The 9,240-nt window shown below is 38.6% G+C and overlaps 1 long non-coding RNA gene across 1 annotated transcript in view; it reads right to left on the bottom strand.

Annotated features, from left to right (window-relative positions):
• LOC111725035 overlaps positions 1–9,240 on the bottom strand; it is a 77,895-nt gene that overhangs the window by 65,264 nt on the left and 3,391 nt on the right. The window contains exon 2 of the long non-coding RNA XR_002773202.1: positions 7,380–7,452. This is a non-coding gene — a long non-coding RNA (uncharacterized LOC111725035). The remainder of the gene's footprint in view (positions 1–7,379; positions 7,453–9,240) is intronic.

The following is a 9,240-nucleotide window of genomic DNA, read 5'->3' as shown; positions in this document are numbered from 1 at the left end:
GGTTGCAGCCATCATTGTTGTTTGGCGGGTCCGGGCTGGGGATTCGAACCCGCCACCTTAGGTGTACGTGGCTGGCGCCTTAGCCAGTTGAGCTGACTATTCTTTATCTCTCCTAGGTATCAGCCTTATTTACAATACTGCCTTTTGTAGCAGCCCGTATAGCCTACGGCTAGGAGGAGTGAGAGTTGTAAGAAATACCTGTAGAGCTCAATAATGGAACACCCTGGTGAAAAGGGCACGGAGAGGGATTTAGTCTCCTAACAAGCATGAAAGCTCGCAAGATGGGAGCATTGGTGAATTGGCAGTCTCTACACCTGTGCCGTTGAGCAGCATGAGATCAGCCTTATGTTAGGCTGGAGGAGAAGGCAGTCAGGAGCATGTGAATTCTATCAGGGACCGGCTTACTCTGACTCTGTCTCCCCTCCTGCCTGCAGAATGCCAGCCCGGCATCTCTCTGCTGAAGATCACTAAGCTCTGCTAAAGACTAAGATCTGTGGATTCTAAGACTGCTTTACTCTCTCAAAGACTCTCTCTCTCTCTCTCTCTCTCCTGTAAAGTAGCTAGCCCTCAGGCACCTAAGAGCAATTGTTCCTGAGCAAGGTAGCTTAGCAGTTGGCATCCAGAACTAGTTAAGCTGGGCCTGAGATCAGGCCAGTCCCAGGCCCTGACAGCCTCTTCCCTGTCAGCATATAATTTCTCTTAAGTCTTATAATTCTGAAAACAAACAAACATACATCTTTCCCAGCGTTATCCTAGTTTTTTCCTCACATTACGATCAAATGTTTTCTATTTCTGGTGTATGAAAGTGGATTAATCCTAATCTGTGGTTCCTGACGATCTGTGGTCATCGCTCCAAGCCTCGCTCATTTTATTTGCCTGATTCCTCATTCTTTATTTGTCATAATCAGCTGTGAAAGCACCATCCCAAACAAAAGCCAGATCCTTCCGATACCCATCGGGCCTCTCTGCCTTTCAAGGTGCCGTCCTCCTGAACCTTATTTGAATCAGTCAGTGACTTTTCTCCTAATATGGTTTCATTGCATCTATGTAATTTTAAAGTTATATGGGTTTACATTAGTTGTTTTGGCCTTACGTTAATAAAAAGAAAGTCATTTGATATAATAAAACTTACCGACTTGGAGGGTTGGTAAGTTCCGTGTCTCAGGGGCAGTGTAGAGGTATATGGCACCTACCAGGGTGAAGGACTCAGTTACAACTTGGGCTTTACCTTACAGATGCAAACGATGGAACCTAATCGTATGTACTCTCATATTAATCTGGATTGTTTTTAATGTCAAAGTTTATCTGTCTTTTAAAATGCCACTTTGGTTCATTTTCTTGAAGGCTATGTAATATGCCATTGCATTCGGTGTTTGCCAGATTAATTCCATTCATCTATTTCTAATTTCCAAAGAGTTTAGAAATGATAAATGGATATTATGTATTATCAAATGTTTTCTATGATTTTCTGTATCTATTAAGAGGTTAACTGTATTTAGGGGGGGTTTCTAATATTAAACTTTCCTAATGTTCTGGATAAACCCAAATTGGCTATAGTTTATTATCTGTTTCAAACACGATTGGGTTTATTTGAAAATATGTTTTTTGTATTTATATTAATAATCAAAACAGCCCTGTAATTTTTCTTTTTCATAATGTTGTTCTTGTTTTGATATCCAGGTTTTTCAGACCACATAGAAGCATCTTGGAAGTAGATCCTCTTTGCTATTGTCTGGAATGGCTTGCATAAAATGGGAATCATCTGTTATTTGTTTGCTCATATTAAAAATGAAGACTGCAATTTGGAAATTATTTATTGGATATGATACCAAAAACACAAGCAACAGGGCGGCAGATTTGGCTCAAAGGAGTGGGGCACTGGTCCCATATGCCAAAGGTGATGGGTTCAAACTCAGCCCCGGCCAAAAACTGCAAAAAAAACAAACCCACAAGCAACAAAAAATAATTTCAACCTCACCCAAATTAAAAACTTCAAATGACACAGTTAATAGAATGAAAAGACTCCACAGAACATATTTGTAAATCATGCATCTAGGAAAGAATTTATATCCAGAATATGTAAAAAACTACAACTCAACAATAACAACAACAACAAAAACAATTTTAAACAGGCAAAGGACCAATATAGACTGGGCACGGTGGTTTTTACCCTAGTGCTCTGGAAAGCAGAAGCATGTGGATAGATAGCCTGAGCTCAGGAGTTCAAAACTAGCTGAGCAAGAGTGAGACTCTGTGTCTACAAGAAAACTGGAAAAACTGGCCAGGTGTTGTGGCAGGCACCTGTAGTACTAGCAACTCGGGAGGCTGAAGCAAGAAAAGTTGTTCGAGCCTAAGAGTTTGAGATTGCTGTGAACTATGACACCATGGCACTCTACCCAGGGTGACAGACTGAGAGTCTGTCTTGAAAAAAAAAAAAAATGGGCCAGGCATGATGGCTCACGCCTATAATCCTAGCACTTTGGGAGGCTGAGGATGGTGCATCACGTGAACTCATGAGTTCAAAACCAGACTAAGCAAGAATGAGACTCCATCTCTAAAAATAGCATGGCACTGTGGTGGGCACCTGTAGTCCCAGCTACTTGGGAGGCTGAGGCTAAAGAATCACTTGAGCCCAAGAGTTTGAGGTTGCCATGCGCTATGATGCATGGCACTCTACTGAGGGTGACAAAGTGAGACTGTATCTCAAAAAAAGGACCAACATAGATGTTTCTCTACAGAAGAAATGCAAATGACCAATAAGCACATAAAAAGATTCCCAATGCCCTTAGTTATTAGGGAAATGCAAATCAAAACCACAAGATACCCCCTCACACTCATTAGGATGGCTACTATCAAAAAAAAAAAAAAAAAATCCCAAAACAGAGAAGAATAAGTGTTGATAAGAATGTGGAGGCTCGGTGTCTGTGGCTCAAGTGGCTAAGGCGCCAGCCACATACACCCAAGGCAGGTTCGAATCCAGCCCTGGCCCGCGAACAACAATGACGGCTGCAACCAAAAAGTAGCTAGGTATTGTGGCAGGTGCCTGTGGTCCCAGCTACTCTGAAGGCTGAGGCAGGAGACTAACTTGAGCCCAGGGGTTGGAGGTTGCTGTGAGCTGTGTTGCCATAGCACTCTACCCAGGGGAACAGCTTGAGGCTCTGTCTCAAAATAAAAAAAAAAAAGAATGTGGAAAAACTGGAAGCTGTATACATTGTCGGTAAAAATATAAGATGGTGAAGGCACTGTGGAAAATAGTATGGAAGTTCCTCTAATACTTAAAAATAGAATTATAATAATATTCAGCAATTCTGTTTCTGAGTATATCTTCAAAATAATTAAAAGCAGGATCTCAAAAATATTTGCACATCATCTTTATAGTAGCATTAGTCACAATAGGCAAAAGGGGAAAGCAATCCCAACCAGTGGATTAATGGGTAAACAAAATGTGGTATGTCCATATAAGTGGACTATTACTCAGCCTTTCAAAGAAAGGATATACTGACTCATGCTACAATGTGGATGAACCTCAAGGACATTATGCTAAATGAAATAAGCTTGTCACAAAAAGATAGACATTGCATAATTCTACTTATGTAAAAGAACTTATATTTTGATTTTGAAAGTAGTCAGTCATGGATACAGAAAGTGGAATGGTGTTTACCAAGGAGATATTGTTCAATGGGTACAGAGTTTCAGTTTTGCAGGATAAAAAGAGTTGTGGAGTTGCAACGTGTTCATAATACAGTTTAAATGACATGTTTTATGTTATGTATATTTTATTAAAATTAAAATATCTTTTAAAAATGAAGAAAGATATTATTCTGTGCAGCTTATACAGCTTTCCTTTGTTTCATAGAGAGACTTGAAGTTAATTCTCCTGATTTTGGCTGTACTTCCCACTGCCACTACTGGTATTAATACTTGCTAGGTCTCAGTACGGGTCTTCTGTAACTTCCACTAGCATTAATACAGTTAGCTCCTGCCTTCGCAATACAACTCCCAGACCATAAGCTGTGCCATGTAACTCTTTGTTTTGTTTCATCCATTGACTTGCCTGCAAATACTCTCAGATTTTTTGAAATTTCTGCCTAGTAATGTCCTCTTCACTCATATTTATCACTATGTATTGAAACAGAAGATAGTCAATCCTCACAAGAAATTACTTTATTGCTGCATTCTCTTGGAGAGCTCAGTCAACAGATTAAATTCTTTTTTTTTTTTTTTTTTTTTTTTTTTTGAGACAGAGCCTCAAGCTGTCCCCCTGGGTAGAGTGCCGTGGCATTCACAACACCCGGCTATTTTTTGGCGCCCGCCACAACACCCGGCTATTTTTTGGTTGCAGCCATCATTGTTGTCTGGCGGGTCCGGGCTGGGGATTCGAACCCGCCACCTTAGGTGTACGTGGCTGGCGCCCCAGCCGGCTGAGCTATAGGCGCCGAGCCAACAGATTAAATTCTAAACTGAGCCTTCTCTTTGAGAATGTGCAATGCTTAGCTTTAGAGACTACTAATAATTAAACAAATACTTATTCAACACTTATTACAATTTTTTTATTTTTGTTCCTCGGTATTCTTGTATATTTTTTAATAGCAATGGAATTTCTGTAAGAGAAATTACCTCCTTTTTATCTAATACAACCTAGTTAAACTCTAAGCAGTGGCCTTTCCCCTTTACTGGAGAGGCAGGCATGATATCCCAGCTAAACCACTCAGATGTCTTTTCCTGTCATTTGAATCTTCAGTAAAGAGCCTAAAAGATGTGTGGATACTGTTCTATCCTACCAGAACAAGCATTCTGACAAGCAGCTGGAATATCATTGATCCTCCATCTCCCATACGCTCCATGAGCTCCCCAAATCCTTACTTCTGCTTAGGTTTTGCTTATATTAGCCACAGTTGTTTTCCCTTGTTTGGAATCAGAGAATTTAACTGATACCTCTCATGTCTTCACTACTATGTTGAATGTTAAATACTCAAGATAGAGAGAAAATATAAAATACTTAAACCATTGATCCCCATTACTCCAAGAATGTTTTGTACAGTTTTAAAAGATAAGACATACCTGAGACAAATAAATAAACAAATTCATAATGCAAGAGTTCCTTAATTTTCAAATAAATTGTTCCTGACAATAAGAGTTATCAGAATCAAGAGAAGGGGATATCAGTAAATCAAACCCTTAAAAGGTTGATATTAAATGCAATATCAGAAGCAAGGGAGAATATTCAAACCAGAGCTTTGAATTCCAAATGAATTAAGTATGTTCCAAGGGCAGTAAGAATTGATCTCCAAAGACTTAATAAATGAATAAGATCGGGCCATTTTATTTAAAGCAAATGAGTCAAGAGAGAAAATGAGGACCAGCAGCTATCTTGAGAACTAGAACACACAGAATTGTGGGAGAGGGAAGGCAGCAAAGATGTCTAAAAGTGAGAGAAAAAACCAAGGACATTTGAAGTGGACAAGTGTCTAACTTCTCCAGTCCTCAGTTTCCTCATCTGTAGAATGGGCATAATCACAGTACCATCTTATAGGGTGCTATCACAATAAGATGAGTTATTATATGCAAAGTACTTGGACTATATTAATGAGTGATACAAATCTGCAGTTTCAAGACGAGTGTGATTTCCAGCACCCAAGGCTCCAAAGAGTTCAAGCCGAGAACAGTATCTGAATTCAGTTACTAGTTCTTTGCTGACTATCAGGAAAGCAGTTTTGAGGTAGAAATACGATAACAGTTTAGAGAGAGAGTGGGTGGAAAAAAGGAAGACCAGGGCTTTCTATTCAAAAGTTTGACAGTGCTATGAAAGTGAGAGAAAATGTTTTATAAAGAGCACCTTAAAGGATCAGTTAGAAGGAAGAGGCAAGGATGGATTTCAGACTAAGATTTTCACAGGAGTCAAAGAAAGATCCAGGACACAGAGCAGGTTATTATAGGAAAGTGAATTCTTCCTTTCAATGTGGAGAAAAAGATAAAAACATGTTAATGGAGAAAAAAGCATTGTGGTGGAGAATAAACTCTATAAAGAGACTCAGGACCAGTGGACAAGATCTCATCAGGAAAACAGGAACAATAAAATCAGTGGAGATAAAACAGCAAAACGCTAGAAAATGACGAATCTTTGTATACCTTCTTGAAATGTTCTCCTCTCTCAAGAACTTTTAATAGTTAAATTTTAGGAAAACTATCCCTATACATTGAAAGAGTAAGGTAAAATATATTTAAAATGGCCTGTTAGGCTGAGCTATTTAAAAATAAAATACGAATTTATGAAGAGAGGAACGGTCCCTAGCAGTGCTGAGATTGGGTAAGAGATATCATGGAGTAGATTTCTGCATGGCATGAAAGGGAAGAGAAAGCCTCCAATGCCCCTTCCATTTCTTTGATACAAAAATTTAAGTCAAGAATAACGAATAATATTTTATGGCAAGAATACAAGACTCCAGGGAGTCAGGGGCTTCTCCGTGATGTGTGTGAATCACAGGAAAAGGATCCACCATTTCCAGGAGAATAAGTCCTTAGTCCCGTGTCACTGCGTACATGTCCCTAGTTAGACATGTCACCTTACTTTAAGCTGACCCATTTGAAAGGACATCCTGAGGCTCACCAGTACTGACTACAGGAAATGAAAGAAGTCTGGGACACAAGACCCAAATTTTTCTTACAGACAACTGTTTCTCTAAGATTAACAGAAAACCAGCTTAACAGAAAAGTTGTGGGCTTCTTATCTCTTACAGTTTTGCTTCTGTTCGAATGATTTAATTCTCATTTTAGATGTTAGAAGATACATGCAAAAGCAGTTCTGAATCTTGCTGGGGACATGGTCCCCAATGAACATTTAATGAAAGCATTAGAATGTCTCCTCCCACAAAAATGCACACGAAGGATAAGCTTACTTTCATTGAATTCAAGTGTTTCCTAAACAGCATCCTCAGATTCAGTGAAGAAACCATTTCTACGCAATTGGTACTTTATAGAACGAGATATCTCCCAGAAATATACGTTCTAAAATCGCTTATCTCAGACAGGATTTCATTTGTCCTTAGAGTTCCATCATACAGTTATAGCATACACACCATTAATTTACAAAACTGGGCCTTCGCATCCTTTGTGAAAATCGTAAGTACTGCATAATTATGATGATGGTGAAATAGTGTAGGTGATGGGTCTGTCTGTCAGCACATTATGAGCCGATGCCAGAGAGTGACACAAGCAAGGTAAGAGCTATAAACGCATTTCCATCAGTTGGCCCCAGAGTGTTTCTCATAACAGGGAACTCACGTTTGGCTGAGTAACATTCTAGTTCAGACAGCATGGCCTCTACACTCTAGCCAGCTTCTCCGACACTTAACTAGAAAAATCTGAATTCTTTTTCTTACCAAATTCCAATATTTAGTTTCTTGGCTTCCTGGTATCCAGTGATCTTCCCGCCCTGGTTAGTTCTTGATGTCCCTGTAGGTGGAATTTCCCCATGATTAAGTTTCTTATGGAAGTGCAATTCCTAACTCCCACCCCTCATGGTCTGCCCCACCAAAAAGCCAAGAAAACAAGACTCTTTCTTTGTCACATCCTGGTGACTAAGCAGTGGGCAACATCATCATCACCTGAGCTCTGCCCAACGGGAACTTTAAATTATAGAAAAAGGGTGTGGAGGTGGAGTGGCTACTTGAAGTCCTGCTCCATTGCAACAGAGCCACTGAGGGCCAGCCAGACTATTCATGCAGCCCGGCATCTGAGGATGTCTTTATTTTTGCCCATTTTTCAAATCCAGTTACCCATTGAGTCCCTATTAAGGATAATCCCCTGGTTATCTTCTAATAAATAACCCTTTGCTCCTTAGCTTTTAAAAAATGCCAGTGGTATATTTTGTAACCTTTAACAACAACAAAAGTACTTACTGATGACGTAAGGGAGGAAAACCTGACCAGGTCGGTCCCACCGAGTAAAAGAACATCAATTTCACAGGTGGCAACTCCTTAAGAGAATTCTAGATACAATTTGACTATGAGATTCTGCCTTGCGTGCTGAAATTAGAACCTAATCTTCACATAATAAATGACTCTGATGCAGTATCACATATAGTGAAATGTAGGAAACAACCTAATTAGTCATTAAAATTGTAACATAGAAAAATATAAAATAATATTTAAAATGTTACTGCTATCTTGCTACCCAATAGTTTGGCTAGTATGTTTTCTTATTTGCTGATTCTTATCCTTGGGAAAAAGGGCTGAAAGTGTTGTATGTATTGTGAGTTGATGAGTAATTTTATTTTTCATTATCCTTTTCTCCTTTTATCTAGGTTTAAGTTTCTTACAGTTAAGATATATTGCCTTCAAAATTAGATTTTACCACTCTAACAATGTTTTGTAAATAAATATGAAAAGTTCCTCGAGGTATCTTAGTACCTAATATGTTTTATCTTTTATGTTTTCTCAGATTAACTCTAATTTCCAATCCATTCGAAAAGACGAAAATCTTGTATCTTTTTTTTTTAATTACTGAGATTAAATTTATGAAATGTTTCTTCCAACTTACTACTTTGGTGTAAATAATTTCACAAACCTATTGGTTAAAAAGAAAACCTTTTTTCCCCTCTTACTTTTATGTTTCAGAAATTAAGACTCAGAAAAATTTCAGACTTAAATAAAAATTCTCCTATTCGGTCATTCCTCTTTTCCCAGATAGCAACCCAAATGACACATGTCTTAGTAACAATATGCTCATATATAGAATTCAGAAAAACAATTTTTATAAAAATTATATTTAACCATGGCAGGAAATAATTTTCAGTGAGCCAGATTCTCAGTAAATCTCTTAGAATCTTGCTCCATTATCGTTATTGACGTTTTTGGTATGGGCACTCAACCCAGAGAAATATTCACCAAAATTTCTATATGTTACATTTCGTGTCCAATTTTGGTATAAAAAGTGCTCCACGCAGTCATTGTTCTCTATTAATTCATAGAGCGAGAAGTTCACTGGATGCCTCTATCTATTAGGTAGAATTTTCACAAAATCCCGGTATAGTGAGCACATAATTCTTTTTACTGATGACAAAGGATAACACCAGAGAAGTCACACAACTAGTTAGTGGTGGAAAAACGTCTGCTCAGCAGTCTTTCACTATACCTTACTCACTGGCAAAAAATTCACAAAACTCATTTCAGTAGCATGAATGGAAACTGTGGGCAGTGTGTGCACTAAAAGGGGGGCACAGCTGGCCATTCATGTTGGACC

This window comes from Otolemur garnettii, unplaced genomic scaffold (assembly GCF_000181295.1).
Source record: "Otolemur garnettii isolate 467f Iridium unplaced genomic scaffold, OtoGar3 scaffold00030, whole genome shotgun sequence".
In the NCBI taxonomy this organism is placed as follows: domain Eukaryota; kingdom Metazoa; phylum Chordata; class Mammalia; order Primates; family Galagidae; genus Otolemur; species Otolemur garnettii.
Note: the sequence above shows the minus strand (reverse complement) of the source record. Positions and strands in the feature narration are given on the sequence as shown.